This window comes from Gorilla gorilla, chromosome 16, assembly GCF_029281585.2.
Source record: "Gorilla gorilla gorilla isolate KB3781 chromosome 16, NHGRI_mGorGor1-v2.1_pri, whole genome shotgun sequence".
Classification (NCBI taxonomy): Eukaryota; Metazoa; Chordata; class Mammalia; order Primates; family Hominidae; genus Gorilla; species Gorilla gorilla.
This window is the reverse complement of record NC_073240.2, coordinates 58,157,279-58,173,895: the sequence shown is the minus strand read 5'-3', so window position 1 is coordinate 58,173,895 and position 16,617 is coordinate 58,157,279. Positions and strand designations below refer to the sequence as shown.

Genomic DNA, 16,617 nt, shown 5'->3' with positions numbered 1-16,617 from the left:
TCCTGCTGCTTATCAGATAAATCTTCCTGGACCACCTGGTAGAAAAGGCTTTGCCAACAAGTAGGATTCTCTCCGCCCCATCCTCACCCTCTACCTCATCTGGCCATACTTCCTCTTAGCGCTCATCACCCACTGATGCGCCTCGCCTGTGTGTTTAGTGGGATCTTCTCCACCTCTGCTTTGCTTCCTGCTGTATCCTTAGGGTGAGAGTAGGGCCTGACCCACAGGGGGTACTTGGTAAATATCTGTATTAAATGAATAAAAAGCATTTATTTGTATTAAGCATAAGTTGTAGCCCCACTAGGAAAAAAAGAAACAGAGAGAGACAGACAGACAGACAGGAAGAAAAAGAAAAGAAAGAAAAAGAAAGAAAGAAAGAAAGAAAGAAAGAAAGAAAGAAAGAAAGAAAGAAAGAAAGAGAAAGAAAAGAAAGGAAAAGAAAGAAAAGGTCCACACCTTCTGCGAGTTTTTCTGTCTTCTTAGAGCCCTGGGGAAAGGCTCAGAGTCTGGGCTGAGGGAGGAGGACATAAGAAGGCACAGAAAGAGCCCTGTGAATGAACTGCCTTCTCAGGATCCCCAGCTCCACTCTGCTCCCCACTCACCAAGCTTACCACACACCCTTGAAAGGTAGGAAACAGCTGGAGATGGCAAATGACAGATCAAAGGATGTCACAGAAATTCAGGAACCTAGACAGTATCACAGCACAAAGATTTGGAAAGAGAAAATCTTACCTGAAGGCAGGAAAAGCAAAGGTGACACACAGCTCCCAAATCGGGAGCAGCACCTAAGGGTAGCCCAGAGTCAATGCCAGAGTGATGGGAGAAATCAGACACCCGAGTCAGAGTGGGATACAGAAAGCAGCCCCGCTCAAGAGTAGGGAAACAATGATATGTTAACGTCATCATTGACAATGGAGGCAATGGGGTGGGTGAAGTGAAAAAGGCAGCCATCATCTTAATGCCTAATGTGGACACAGCACCTTACACTTTAGAAAGTGCCAATACAGGCTCACTTCAGCAGCACATATACTAAAATTAAAACAATAGAGATTAGCATGTCCCTTGCACAAAGATGATATGCAAATTCATGAAGCATCTCATATTTCAAAAAAAAGAAAGGAAAGACAGCACCAATACAAATGTGGCTTTGTTGATTCACATAAAAAGACAGTATGGTGGGCAGTACAATGATTAGCATTCCCATTTTACAGGTAAGGAAATCAAGGCTCAGAAAGGTCAAGTGATTTCTTACCCAAGATTACACAGAAAGCAAGTAGCATAGTTGGAACTTCAGCGGTCTTACGGCTCCAAGGACTCCTAACCCTTTTAATCTCCCAATTCCACATGAACTTGATTCCCGAGTACCCTCTTGACATGATTAATAGGAATCTACCCATGTTTGGCTAATGACTGTTCAAAAGCAGGCGCCCCTCTTGAGTTCCTCCAAAGATTTATTCCATGATCTCTTTACTGGGAAGAAATTTGGTGTTCTCTGAGCCTTCTTAGGGTGCTCAAAAGCTGAAGTGACCAAAGAGAAGTCAAACCTAGGCCTTTTATAAAGGTTGCCTCAGGGCTCTCTGGGAACCCACAGCCAAGTAGCTGCAGAATAACTAAAAGAAGCCACTACTGAAAGCATTTTTATGTGAAAATGCACCCTTTGCAAAAATGTTCGCTACAAGGATCCATATTTTTCAATAAGCACCTTCAACATGTCATCACCACAGTTTTGCATAGACACTTGGTTTCAGAAAATCTGTGACAGGTTCATTGGATTTATTAGAACTGCATTCTTCACTTGAAAATATCTTACAAGCTATAAAACATTTTAAAAACTCTGAGCGTTCATAAATCCATGAAGATGCTGTTCTGCTTTTTTCACCAGCAGGTAGATGCAAATTGAAAGAGGGGGAAAAATTTGCCCTGATGTTTCAAGAGGTCCAAAGCTGGGCCCTTCTAAGCTCAGCAGGGAGAAGCAAGTGAGAGAAATAAGCTACTTTCCTGGAAATACTGCCAGGCTTCCAGGTCCCTGGCTTCTGGGCTTGGTTAATAAGAACAAGCACACAGGCAGCCTTGAGAAAGGGCTGAGAAGGAAGAGACAGTTCCAGCAGTCAAAATCAACACCTTGAATTGCACTGGAAGTAGTTGGAAAGTCAAGTCTGACACCCAGCACTAGCTCAAGGTACTCCCTGGGCAGCAAACTCTTGGCTCTGGGCATCAGCCAGTGCTATGGGAGGCCCCTTTCCTCTATGGAAGGCTTGGAGGGGGTCAGGGGAGGTAACTAGGCTCTGGGGCTGTGCATCTGTCTTCTAAAAGGCAGGGGCAACCCCTAGATCCAGGGAAGAAGCCAGCCCTGGGACAGAGCAGGAGTGCCTCTCTAGACACGGCCATTAAAACCCACTGGACACTCCCTCGGGATGTTTCTTTCCTTCTGCACAACGTCACCTCCATCTATTTAGATTGAGTATTTTCCAGCCCGCCTCTAGCCAGCCAGATGTTGCCTTTCAAAGAGTAGGTATTTTTCTAATTATTTCCAGGAGAAGCAAATAATCTTCAGCCACTGAGGTCTGCCATGGAATTTACTTTTCCCCACAAAGGGCTGCGGGTCAGCCTCTGCCCATTGCACTCAGTGGGCACACAGGAGGGCAGACTGCAAATCCCTGCAGTCGATGAATCCTGTTTTGAAATAAACTCCTTGGCATCAGTAAAGAGTTAATTCACCTCCCAGGTTTTGCATTCTGTTTTCTGGGTTTGGGAGATGGTTTTTAACCTCGCGTTTCTTTGCATGGAGGTTTACTGTTGTTGGGGGGAAGGGGGAAGCATTTTAAACACACTCCCATGCTTGCAAAAACAATATCATTTTCTTAGCAGCAGAGTCTTGGCCCAGATGCTTCCGGGAAACCAGCATGTTGTCCTGGGCCCCAAAGAGGGGCGTTTCAACCTGGCTGACAAAGCTCAGCATGAGTCCAGGGGCAGGCTGGTCTGGCCAAGACCACCATGGAGGTTGCCACTGAGCAGACAGACCCCTTCGTCAATAGCTGGCAATCAAGGCTCCTTGAAAGACTTCCCTGACATCAAGTCCTGGCAAGTATTGTGGAAAGTACAGCCTCCAAATGATAGCAAAGGATTCAATGGTGGCCTTTTCTGACATCATTTGAACCACCACCTCCAATTTCTCTAGGAGATTCAGAAAAGTGCCCACCCCTTATATTTTCGTTTGGAATTACACATATGTGCAGTTAGAATCTCCAATGTCTTCTGCCTGCTGTCTTGTCAAAATGATTCAAGCCTGTAGCCCTAAAGCCCTGCACTGAGGGCTGGGAAATACCTTCCTGGGGCGTGAGATGGCAAAAAACAAAAGGTCCCCATGAATAACTTAATCTAAAGCAGAAAAGGGGAGAGGTCAGAGCAGCTGAAGCCTTTGAACTCTTTACCTCAATGCCATTGGGTACTTAACTTATCAAACACTTACCAAGCACCTACTATATGCAAGTCACTGCACCTTCAAGATGGTGATGGAGACACACTGTGAAACCAACAGACAGCAGGGGTATTCGTTAGGTTAGGTTCTGCAGCATGTAACGGAAAACCCAAAATAATTTTGGCTTAACCAATAAGACAGAAGTGTGGAGGCAAGCAGTCCAGGGCTGGGATCATGGCTCTGCAGTCATTAGGGATCCAGGCTCCTTTCTTTATGCCCTACTTACTTAGAGCATGGTGTGCTAGTCCATTTGGCATTGCTGTAAAGGAATACCTGAGGCTGTGTAATTTATAAAGAAAAGAGGTTTACTTGGCTCACGGTTCTGCAGGCTGTGCAAGCATGGCACCAGCATCTGCTCAGCTTCTAGTGAGGCCTCAGGAAGCTTTTACTCATGGCAGAAGGTAAAGATGGAGCAGGCATGCCACATGGCAAGAGCAGGAGCAACAGAGGTGCCAGTCCCTTTTAAGCAACCAGGTCTCACATGAAATAGAACAAGAACTCACTCACTCACCATGGGGAGGGCACCAAGCCATTCATGAGGGATCTACTCCCATGACCCAAACACCTCCCACCAGGCCCCACCTCTAACATGGGGGATTACAATGCAACATGAGATTTACAGGGGACAAAACATCCAAGCCATATCACATGGCTTCCATCTTCATCGTTACCTCACAATCCAAGATGGCTGCTGGACTTCAGCCATTGTGTCCATGTTCCAAGCAGTATGTAGAAGGACAGAGAAAAAGAAAAAGGGTACATTGCCCATAGAAGTCAGTCCCTAGAACCTTTCCACAAGCCTTCACATTTCACTTACTAGAGCTTAACTCACTAGCCCATCAACAGGAGAAGAGGAGGCTGGGAAATACTGTCTTTTGGCATGGCACATTGTACACCCTCCAAAAAAATCAAGTTTTTGGTTACTGAAGAAGAAGAGGAGAAACAGGCACTGGATATAAAATTAGCAGTTTTTACCACAGAATGCGTCATAAGGAAATTTGAGAATGAGCCAATTTGGAGTGCTACTAAGTTCAGAAGAATTGGTAGTAGAAAAAAGGATAGGTATAAAAGAATGAAGGCTCAAATGAAATGATTCTTCAAGGACAACTAAACACTTCATCAGGTTGAAGCTGTCATGAATAATTTTCCACAACCATCCACCTTTGAATTGAACATATTTTATGAAACACTTGAGCTGGTAAGGAAATGTCTTAGGCATGCTAGAACTCGGGCACCAGCAGAATCACTTGGGAACTTTTTAAAAATTCAAATCCCTGAGACCCATTCTTGGAAATTCTGATGGATGGTTTGGAGTTGAGGCTTAAAATTCTGCATTTAAAAAAGAAAAAAGCAGCTGGGTGCAGTGGCTCAATGTATACACCGTCCAATCCTATTTCCAGTAATTAACTCTGAACAGAAGAATTATACAAACACTTCAGAGAGTACAAATACTTATATATGAGGTATTTATAATAGTCCAAATATCCATTAATAGAAGATTGGCTAAATTACGATATATCTATACCAAGGAACACCAGGAAGCTATTAAAAACAACCAACAAAAATTTATATACACAGCCATAGAAAGTATACAAATATATTGTTAAAAATACAAAAATCAGTACCAAAATAACATAGAGTAACCCCATCTCTGTAAAAAATATAAAGTTACAGAAAAATCTAAAAAAAAATTATCAAATCCTTAAAGCGTAGTTATGACTGGAGATGATAAAACAGGGTACCTTTCATTTAAATAACACATTTTTGTAATGCTTCAATTTTCATTGCAAACATGCTTTTTTCTTTTTTTTTTTTTTTTTAAATTTGAGACAGGGTCTCACTCTGTCGCCTAGGCTGGAGTGCAATGGTGCAATCCTGGCTCACTGCAAACTCTACCTCCTAGGTCCAGGCGATTCTCCTGCCTCAGCCTCCCAAGTAACTGGGATTACAGGCGGGCGCCACCACGCCTAGCTAAATTTTGTATTTTTAGTAGAGACAGGGTTTCACCAGGTTAGCCAGGCTGGTCTCCAACTCCCGACCTCAGATGATCCGCCCACCTTGGCCTCCCAAAATGCTGAGATTACAGGCATGAGCCACCATGCCCGCACAAACATGTATTGTTTTTATAATAAGAAAGAAAATAAGAGAATGGAAGCTCAAATGGGCTTTGAGCATCCAAAGCTGTGTGTGCTGTGAAGCCCACCATTTTCTTTTTAGGCAACAAGCTGCCTCAAGCACAGCACCCAGCATAAAACACAATTCAAACTCAGCCTCCTTCACACACAACTTCACACAGATGGAAGTTACAATCCTTAGCCCAAAGCCAAGTAGAAGCAACAAAAGCATGAGCTGCTAACAGTATCAGTTACAGAAAGTGACAGAAGAACCACAAAAGGCAGACCTAAGAATGAGAAGAGGCTGGGTGCAATGGCTCACGCCTATAATCCCAGCACTTTGGGAGGCCGAGGCGGGCATGAGGTCAGGAGTTCAAGACCAGCCTGGCCAACATAGCAACACCCCCATCTCTACAAACAAAAAAATTTAAAACTTGGCTAGGCATGATGGTGCACACCTGTACTCCCAACTACTCAAGAGGCTTAGGTAGGAAGATCACTTGAGCCCAGGAGTTTGAAGCTGCAGTGAGCTTTGATTATGCCACTAGCACCACCACTTTGGTGACACAGTGAGACCCCATTAAAAAAAAAAAAGGTATTAGAAATACAGCAATTTCTATAGCTATTTAGGGTAAGAACAAGGAGACTTACACACCTAGAGCCTCTAAGGATATCTCCAAGTAATAAATAAGATTAATAAGAATGAAAATAGTGAGTTTTATTTAGTTTCTAAGTTTTCATAGAGATGGGGTCTCACCATGTTGCCCAGGCTGGTCTCAAACTCCTGGGCTGAAGCAATCCTCCAGCCTCAGTGCTGGAGGCTCCCCTCCCAGAGTGCTAGGATTACAGGAATGAGCCCCTGCACTCGGCCTGCAATCCTCAATGGACAGATTCCATACTCCACTCCGAAGACAAAACTCAGAGATCTTTACTCATTGTCATGAAGACGTAAAATCAGAAATGTAGCACTGTCCATTTCTTGTGTCTTTCTTGTATTTTTTTTCCTATTTTCCCCATACAGAATTTTGTTAGAAAAAAAAAAAAAAAAAACTATAGATGTCCTGGGTCTTCAGGTGATTAAGCATGGCTTCAAAAAACAAGATTCTACTTTTCAAAAAATAATCAACCAAAATTGTGACCAATAATACAAAGTCCAAAATTGTGACCAATAATATGAAGTATTCAAATATGGACCACAATTAGAATTTGGGGATTAAATTAAATATTGAAGAAGTAGAGAGTGGAATCATGGTTATTAGAGGCTAGGAAAGGTAGAGAAGAGGGTAGGATAGAAAGAAGTTGGTGAACAGGTAAAAGTTACAGCTAGATAGGAGAAATAAGTTAATTTATTGTACATTTTCAGATAGCTAGAAGATAGGATTTCAAATGTTCACAATGCAAAGGACTGACAAATGTTTGAGGTGATGAATATACTAATTACTCTAAAGGACTTCCCTAAAAAGTCCACCTTCTATCTTACTACCTCCTCCACCTCTCTGAGCACTTTGTATATATCATAATTTAGCCAATCCTCTATTAATGTTCATCACACATTGTATACATGTATCAAAATATCACTTTGTTTTCTCATAAGTATGTACAATTATGTGCCAACTCAAAAGGAAAGAAGGATTTGTGAGAGCAAAAATAAAATTTAAAGGGCCTGGATTTTCAAAATAATAAATTTTTTCAAAATATTCATGGTTAAACAACAAAAACATGGATTTAATGCATTTGGAGGAAACTTTGGGGCAATTTTTGTTAAAAATACAAGGCCTCTGCACCAAATGATAAAGTACTGTGTTCTCTATTCAAAATGCTGTTCCCACATTTTAATCTTCAAGTGGGTTAAAACAATAGAGGTATGTGTACCTTCCCAACAACCTGCCGGTTTGAGTAAACTCAATTTACACCATGACGCCAGCCTGGTTTTCCAACATGCTCAGTTATTATGTTTGAAAGACTGGTTTTTCAAACAACACGCTGCCATGAGGGTCCCACTTTCCCACAGTGCCGGCGTCTACTTTTCTGGGAGCCAGAGCTCACAGCGCTTCCCAGCACTGCAGGACCAGGTGCGTGGCAGGCATACAATAAGGGCTGGCTTCCTTTCCCCTTTCCCTCTTCCTCCAAATAGAACAGGAAAATGGTGATATGATACAAACCTATAATAACACCAAGTCTTTCCTCCTGGGCTTCCATTAATCATTTTCCTATTTCATTATATCGCCATCCAAAATCCCCATTAACAGTATCTTGCTTGCAGGAAAAAAAACCCAATTTGTATTCAAAAAAACAAAAAAGGAAAGAAAAGCATACATATATGTAAATAAAAGCAGAGGGGAAAAAAGAAATATACCCAAATATTAACATGTATTTATCTTCATGGTAGAACTGAAAAGTTTTTAATTTTCATCTTATACTTTTCTGTATTTTCCAAATGCTTTACAATAAGCATCTATTGGTTTTTTCTCATTACAATTAAAAGTGAAAGAAAGATTGAAATTTAAATGGTGCTGGGTGCGGTGGCTCACACCTGTAATCCCAGCACTTTGGGAGGCTGAGGCAGGCGCATCTCGAGGTCAGGAGTTCAAGACCAGCCTGACCAACATGAAGAAACCCCATCTCTATTGAAAATACAAAAATTAGCAGGGTGTGGTGGCGCGCACCTGTAATCCCAGCTACTCGGGAGGCTGAGACAGGAGAATGGCTTGAACCCAGGAGGTGGAGATTGCAGTGAGCTCAGATCACACCACTGCACTCCAGCATGGGCGACAGAGAGAGACTCCATCTCCAAAAAAAAAAGAGCAAATTTAAGTGGTACAAGGTGTTCCACTTCATATTCTACAATAATAAAATAGTAATGAAGACTACATAATCAAGAAAAAAGGCTCGTGACATGTCAAAGGACACAGGGATAACATAAAATAATCTATACCCCAAGATTAAAACGATGGGAAAAACTATATAATAAAATGATAGTGGGGGTTTTTTCTCCATTTTCTGGCTTCTGTAATGTGATTCTATTACTTTTATAATTTAAAAATTAGCTTTTGAAGCATTATAAAAATTTACAAAATGTACATCAAAAAATAAATAAGACATCTTAAAGACCCTGTCTTAGTAATTCGCAAGATGAGATACTAAGAGAGTTAGGATCAGGAGCTTCCTAGTTCAGGAGTCAGTAAGGCCATTTTCTCCAACACCACCACTCCGCCAAATGGAGGCAGCCTCCACAAAGGCCTGCGGGTCCCCTGTGGGTCACAGGCTGATGAAGGAGAACCGTTTTGACTGCTTCATAGCAACACTGGCTCTCTACTTCAAGGCCAGCAATGGTTTACAAATGCCATGGACTCCAGGGCTCTCTGACCTCAGCCTACCATCACCTGTTCACTTCCTCCCTGTGGCTACACGGGCTTCTGATCCATTCCTCTTCACATGACTCTATTTTCATCCCCCCTAGCCTCAGGTTAAATGTCACCTTCCCGAAGAAGCCATATCCCAGAAGACTGACTTCTTTCTGCAAGACTTTAGCAAACCCCGTCCTGAACCCACAGATTGAAGTAGACCCTCCCAGCGCTCCAACAGTGCCCTATGCATGGATTCTATGTTGGAGTACGATTATGTGATTTCTGAGTCTTTCTCTTCCACTGGACTATAAACTTCTAGAGGGCAGAAATCAAGTTATATTCATTATTACATAACAGCACAACACCTTCCATATAGCAAGAGCACTGTAATTGTTAAAATTGTTCTTACCAGGTAAGTCCATAGGCTATGGAGTCAAAATCCATATCAAGTTTGATATGGATTCTACTACACACCCACCAGAATGATGATAGTCATTACAGTGTTACGACAGAACCACTGAACCCTCTGCTAGGTGGGAGTGTAGAAAACAGTTTCACAGTATAGAACACAGCTCCACACCTATTAAGACCCAGCAGTGCTGACCTAGAAATATACTCAAAGAGCCGTATACATATACAAAGCATGTACAAGAATGAACACAATTAGGCCAGGCATGGTGGCTCACACCTATAATCCCAGCACTTTGGGAGGCCAAGGCAGGAAGATCACTTGAGGTTAGGAGCTCAAGACCAGCCTGGCCAACATGGCGAAACCCCGTCTCTTTTAAAAATTAAAAATTAGCCAGGCATGGTGGCATGCACCTGTAGCCCCAGCTACTTGGGAGGCTGAGGCAGAAGAATCGCCTGAACCCAGAGGTGGAGGTTGCAGTGAGTTGAGATCGCACCACTGTACTCCAGCCTGGGCAACAGAGGAGACTGTTTCAAAAAAAAAAAAAAACAAACAAAAAAAAAAACAAAGAAAGAAAGTAAGTAGCACAATAAATAACAACCAAGAACTAAAAACAACCAAAGTCCATCAACAGTAGAATAGAGAGATCAACATTGAGGCATATTTGTACATTAAACTATACAATAAGAAATGTAGCAATATATTTAGCAATGAGGAAAAGCAAATTATCACTACATGCAAATCCATGTATTTCACATCAATGGATGAATTTCACAAACATAATACTAAGTAAAAAAAGCCAAATACAAAGAGTACATACTGTATGAATATGATTGTTTTTATGAAGTTCAAGAACAGTCAAAGCTTTTCTGTGGTGATAGAATAGTAGGCAACTTTGTTGAAAAATAACAACCAGGAGGAGGCACAAGAAAGCTTCTAGAAGATTCTGTACATTATAATTTATGAATTAAAAAAATGTTTTTTAACTTGGTTCGTACCATAGCGCTAACCACTTACCAGCTGCTTGGTCTTGGGCAAATGTCTTAACCTTAAGCTTCAGTTTCTACATTTGAAAATGAACATATAAAGAAAACCATCAACTACTTCACGGGAATGTGATGAGAATTAAATTAGGCAATGCACATAGAGTGCTTAACGTAGTGCCCAGCACATGGTAGAGCCCAATATACAACAGCAAAAATAGCAGCACCAAAGTTCTACTGATGTCTTACTTGGTGCCAGGCACTGCTCTTAGCTTTAAGCCCTTACTCACTGTGCAATACACCATGCCCAGTTCCTGTTCTTATTAACGAGTCAAGGCCAGACGCAAAGGCTGTGACCTGGGCATTCAGTAGCCATCTGTGCATAACGCGAATCACAGCATTCATTTCAAGAAGGGTGAATCACTAGTTATGCTGCTGCTGAGGTTTCAAAGAAAAGAAACTGGCAGGAGTCACACATTGGGATTATGTAGCTTCCGAAAGCATTAGCTGCTCTTTGCAGAAGTAAGAAGATTTTATTCTGGTGAAATCACTCATGTTGAATTGAGGACTCATTTGGGAACTGAAGGAACTCATCTTTCTTCCCTAAGGAAACAGAAGAAACAACTAACTCTCTGTTAAAAGTTATTCATGTTGACTAGCTAAATTTACTATCTTTTAATGCAGTTCAGATTTATAATTAAAATAATTGGGTTTTTTGGTTTGGTGGGTTTTTTGTTTGTTTATTTAAGACAGAGTCTCACTCTGTCATCCAGGCTGGAGTGCAGTGGCATGATCTCAGCTCACCGCAACCTCTGCCTCCCAGGTTCAAGCAGTTTTCCTGCTTCAACCCCCAGGTAGCTGGGACTACAGGCGTATGCCACCACGCCCAGCTAATTTTTGTATTTTTAGTAGAGACAGGGTTTCACCATGTTGGCCAGGCTGGTCTCGAACTCCTAACCTCAAGTGAGCCTCCCGCCTCAGCCTCCCAAAGTACTGGGATTACAGGCATGAGCCACTGCGCCCAGCCAAATAATTGTTTAAGTACATGCTTACTGTGTAAAGTAACTGAAAATATTGTTCATGAAGCAAGGGGCTCAGATCATATAAGATCATCTCCAGCCACACCACCCTGAATGCACCTGACTATTGACACTAAGCAGGGTCAGAACTGGTTAGTTCTTGGATGGGAGATTACAATAGGTCATTTGTAACACTGATACAATAGTCTCCAATTTACAAGAATAACCTGTACATTTGAGAATGGCTCAATTCTCATGAATTGTGGCTTCAAATAAGAAATAGCAAACTGCCTGATTTTGAACCTACCCCCACCATTTACTAGTTATGTCACCTTGGGCAAGTTACTAAATCTCTCTGTATCTCAGTTCCTTGGTAAAAATGGAATCAATAGCATTACTATAAGAACCAAATAAGCCGGGCATGGTGGCTCACGCCTGTAATCCCAGCACTTTGGGAGGCTGAGGCAGGTGGATCACCTGAAGTCGGGAGTTCGAGACCAGCCTGACCAACATGGAGAAACCCCATCTCTACTAAAAATACAAAAAATTAGCTGGGCTTGATGGCACATGCCCATAATCCCAGCTACTGAGGCAGGAGAATCGCTTGAACCCGGGAGGCGGAGGTTGCCGTGAGCCAAGATCACGCCATTGTACTCCAGCCTGGGCAACACAAGCTTGTACTCCAGCCTGGGCAACAAGAGCGAAACTCCATCTCAAAAAAAGAAACAGAAATTACCCTGGTTTGGTGGCACGTGCCTGTGGTCCTAGCTACTCGGGAGGATGAGATGGGAGGATGGCTTGAGCATAGGAGGTTGAGGCTGCAGTGAACCATGATCGTGCCACGGCACTCCAGCCTGGGTGACAAAAGGCTTTGGCTTTAAAAAAAAAAAAAAAGTTAATACATGTTAAGTACTTAGAACAGTATCAAGCACTGTTTAGTGACATAGAAGTGTTAGTATCATTAATTTTTATTATACTTTCTGATGCAGATGCAGAATTCATGTAAAATTACACCACTTAGTCACAAAATCTGCAGATATAATACAGACTATCTGAGAAGCAGATAAGGATATATACTAAGATCATGTCAAGTAAGCATGACATTTGGTCTTTACAGTAATACTTATGCACACACACAAACACATGCACTTTCTCTCTCTCTCTCTTTCTCTCTCTCTCAAGAAATTTAACTCGGGGCTACTCTGGAACATAATGTACCAATGATCTCAGGTTCTTTGGATCCCAAAATGATCCCAAAAAAAGATGTTAAATATTACTTTTCTTCCAAGTATTTCCAAGAACCCATTAAACACACACATGCATAAATACACACACACTGAAAAGGTACGCTTGTTTTCTGTATTTCAAAAGCACACTGGAATCATTCCACTGCACATTTGAGGAGCAAAGTGGATGGTGTTCAAACACAAACTCTTCACCCTGCAGCAGAGGAGGCCTACTAAGCTTTTACATTTTCCTCCAATTGTGAACACTGAAAGCTTTTCATTTTGTTCCAAAGGAAATGATCTTACCATAGCTCAACGATATTATCATTGTCTGAATAAAGTGGGTATCCGGTGGCCATTGCAGAAGGCCTAAATGCTAAAACCCAAGGGTACAAAAGTTAAAAGTAACTCAATAGAAATGTCAGTTACAACATTCTTTCTTTTGATTTATGACCATCAAACTTAGAACCCTGGAGCAAGGGAATTAAGACTATGGCACAATGTAAGGGTAGTACTCTACCTCCCCTCCTTCCACCCTTGCCGCTAAAAAGTCCTTCAATACCCATTTTATTTTTGTATATGGAAGAGAATTAGACTTGAAAATACCACTACATATAATTCTTTCATCTCACCAACAAGCATATTCACACTCTTCTACTAATACTGGCCAATCAGGTTGAAAATCCCTATCTCACAACTGTTATCTGTGTCACATCATTAAGATAACAATTTTTTATGTATTAGTCCAGGGTATCAAAGAACTTTATTTTTCCTTTAAAAAAAATGACTGTTCACTCTATACTTAGTAGACTTTAAACATCTAGACTCCATTCAAGCCACACACTATTAACACAGTTAACATGAGATGGTGGTTTCTTGCCTTTGCTCTACCCTCAGTTGTAAAAACCTTATACAGCTTTATTATCCAGATCGTGGGACAATAGCCTTCAGTAGGAGACAGATGATGAATACAAGGTCTCATACTTACACTGTTTCCTTAGCAATGAATTAGATTCTGGGAGCTCAAGGAAAAGGTAGGAAATGACAGTCATACTTCTTTGCAAGGTAAATTTCCAGCAGAATGTACTTTCTTGCTGACTTGAGCTGCTTGGTTGGGTTTCAGCACCTCATAAAGTTGTGTTAGGTCTTGACCTAAACATTCATTCATACTTCAAATGTGTTTTTGTCTCTACTAGGTAGAAGACACTGTGCCAGGTACCAAAAGAGATTTAAAATGACCTTATTTCACTCCTGGACTTTTCCCCTTCCCCAACCTCCCTCTAGGCTGATCACACACAGCTAAATGCACTCCTATCCTATCACATCATGTCTCAGATAATGCCCCTGTTAGGGCCTTGGTTTCCTCTCTTTAATTCCTCCCACCCCTACTAAGAAAACACCTATCACTTTCTTTTGTATTATAAAGGTAATACATGCAGTGATATTTATAAAATTCAAACAGCCAAGAAGGGCATGAAATGAAAAACAAAACCACACCACCATCCCATGGCCCAGAAATAACCAAAATTCTTGGTTCCAGAAATTTATATTCACAATCAAAAATTAAGGCTTTTTTTCACCATCTTATGGTGCTGAAAAAATTAAGACTTTTATTGTGATGGCGTCAGGTTGGGGGGGCGGGGAAAGAAAAATTTGAAGGTGTTTATTTTTGCGAACAAAAAAATGGGATCTCAGAATCCATGCTGATTTGCGTCTTTTCTGTTCTTTCCTCTTTTCCTGCCTCTGGACATCACTCTGAATAAGGATATGATGGGTAGAGCAGCAACAGCCACACTGAGATCATGAGGAAACAAGCTTGAAGGCAAACATCAAACACTGAGGCGAGGAAAGAGGAAATAAGCCTGGGTCTTCAAACTAACTCCCCCAACAGCCCAGACTTTGGACTTCTTGTTTACATGAGGTAACAAATGTCATTTTGAAATGTCTTATTTAAACCACTTTTTAACCACTTTTTGCTGTTTTTATTCCTATGTAAACCACCTTCAATTGAGTTTTGTTTACTTGCAAGTAAAAGCAGCCCCATTGCCAAACTGCTGTCTAGATAGAAGCCCAGTGAATTTATAATCCCACACTCAGCACGTGTGAGAGTGTCTGTCTCCTCACACCCTTGGCTTTACAAGGTTTTGGTCCCCATCTATTCCTGGTTCATTTTCACTAGTGGCTAGAGCCTTTTCTTCCTCAAAGTCTAACAGCTCTTCACTAAAGAAATGGCCCATTGCAAAGCAGTAACAGCAAGGCTGCTTATCATTGGCCAGTATTTCACTCATTCTGCTTCGCCTATGTCATCCCTTATGGGCATGAGGCTCACATGGCTTCTTCCAAAGCAGACTCTGTCATCACAGGGCCAGAATATACTATAACACACAACACCAGTCCGGACTCTGCTAGACTATGACAACCATGGGGTGTGGAAAGACAGACCGTAGACTGGGAACAGGGTGGCCTGGCTCTCATCTGCCATTTTTGAGCTGGTTGGCTGAAGACAAGTCACCTCACCTCCTGAAGCCTGTTTCTTTGGATATAAAAGGCAGGATCTGGAAGCTACAGCCTAGGATCCTTATGAAGATTGGGACATGGTACACACAGGCACTGATGCTAACCTGTCACTGACTATTGCAGGTGGGACTTAGGCTGAGGCAAGCCCCTGGCCTCCTTCAACACTGTGGTCCTTCTTTGTCCTCTTTGCCCTCTCAGCTTGTCACACTCCTGCCACCACAGTTGGCAGCCTGTCAGGTCATGACGGCTGACCCGAAGAAAATCAGGCCCATCCTTCTGCTCCTCCCACAGATAGGCAGCACTCCCACGAGCCCCATCGCAGTGAAAGGACATGATCAATGTCCAGCCAGCTGAGAGGCAGGGCATGCCAGCGAATGTACAGGAAATGCCAAGGCCTGGGCTGGTACCTGCACCAAATGCATATGATTTTTCACCCAGTCAGCCTACGTCTCGCAAGCTCCCAAAAGGCTAGTTTGGCCCAAACTGCTCTCTTCCGTCTTATTCATTCTCTACCATTGTGAATGAAATTATTGTTCTCAGTGCTTTGCTCCTCCGTATACATCTACCTTCTTTGCCATATGACTTCGAGTTACCTCCTACTAGAACGGGCCAGGTATACTTCCTCACCCTGCTGATGTGGGGCTTGACAATGCAATTTGTGTTGGCCAAGGGAATCTTGGCAGAACTGACAGTGGGCTGGTTATAGACCAAAGCTTTAAGAGGCTTCCAGCATTTCTGCTTGCCTTCTTATGCCTCTGTACTCTGCCCAAGGCAAGCTGGCCCTGCATATTTGTTGCCCCTGCAGCCTGGGCTGCTGAATAAAACACATGTGGAATAGACCTCAACCCACATGGAAGCCTGGAGTCTGGCTTGGCCAAGTGAAGCACAGCCTGGCTCAACCAAACCATACCCAACCAACAGCTGAGTGAGGGGAAAATGAACCTTTGTGGTCGTAAAGAACTGGGATCTGGGGCCAGGTGCGGTGGCTCACACCTGTAATCCCAGCACTTTGGAAGGCCAAGGCAAGTGGATCACCCAAGGTCAGGAGTTCGAGACCAGCCCGGCCAACATGGCAAAACCCTGTCTCTACTAAAAATATAACAATTAGCTGGGTGTGGTGGCATGTGCCTGTAATCCCAGCTCCTTGGGAGGCTGAGATAGGAGAATCGCTTGGACCCAGGAGGTGGAGGTTGCAGTGAGCCAAGGTGGCGCCACTGTACTCCAGCCTGGGCAAAAGAGTGAGACTCCATCTCAAAAAAAAAACAAAAACAAAAAACTGAGATCTGGGATTGCCTGTTACATGGCAATATTAAGCAGCAATATCCAATACAACCATTGTAAGAGCAAATATAACTAAGTTTGCCTGGCACATAATGACACACGATGATAAAATATTTACGCTTATGTTAAGGAAATCTGAGTCCATTCATCATTCAAACACATACAGAGCACTCCTATACATAAGGCACCAGGCAAGGCCCACAGGGCACTGAGTAAAAAGAAAAACACAAAGGTAACTAACTC

At 42.4% G+C, this 16,617-nt stretch overlaps 1 protein-coding gene and 1 pseudogene across 3 annotated transcripts in view; one reads left to right on the top strand and one right to left on the bottom strand.

The window, feature by feature from the left end:
- Positions 1-16,617, bottom strand: part of CGNL1 (cingulin like 1) — a 173,147-nt gene that overhangs the window by 143,479 nt on the left and 13,051 nt on the right. The gene's annotated exons all lie outside the window — the stretch shown is intronic.
- On the top strand, positions 1,008-1,107 carry LOC115930859 (uncharacterized; annotated as a pseudogene).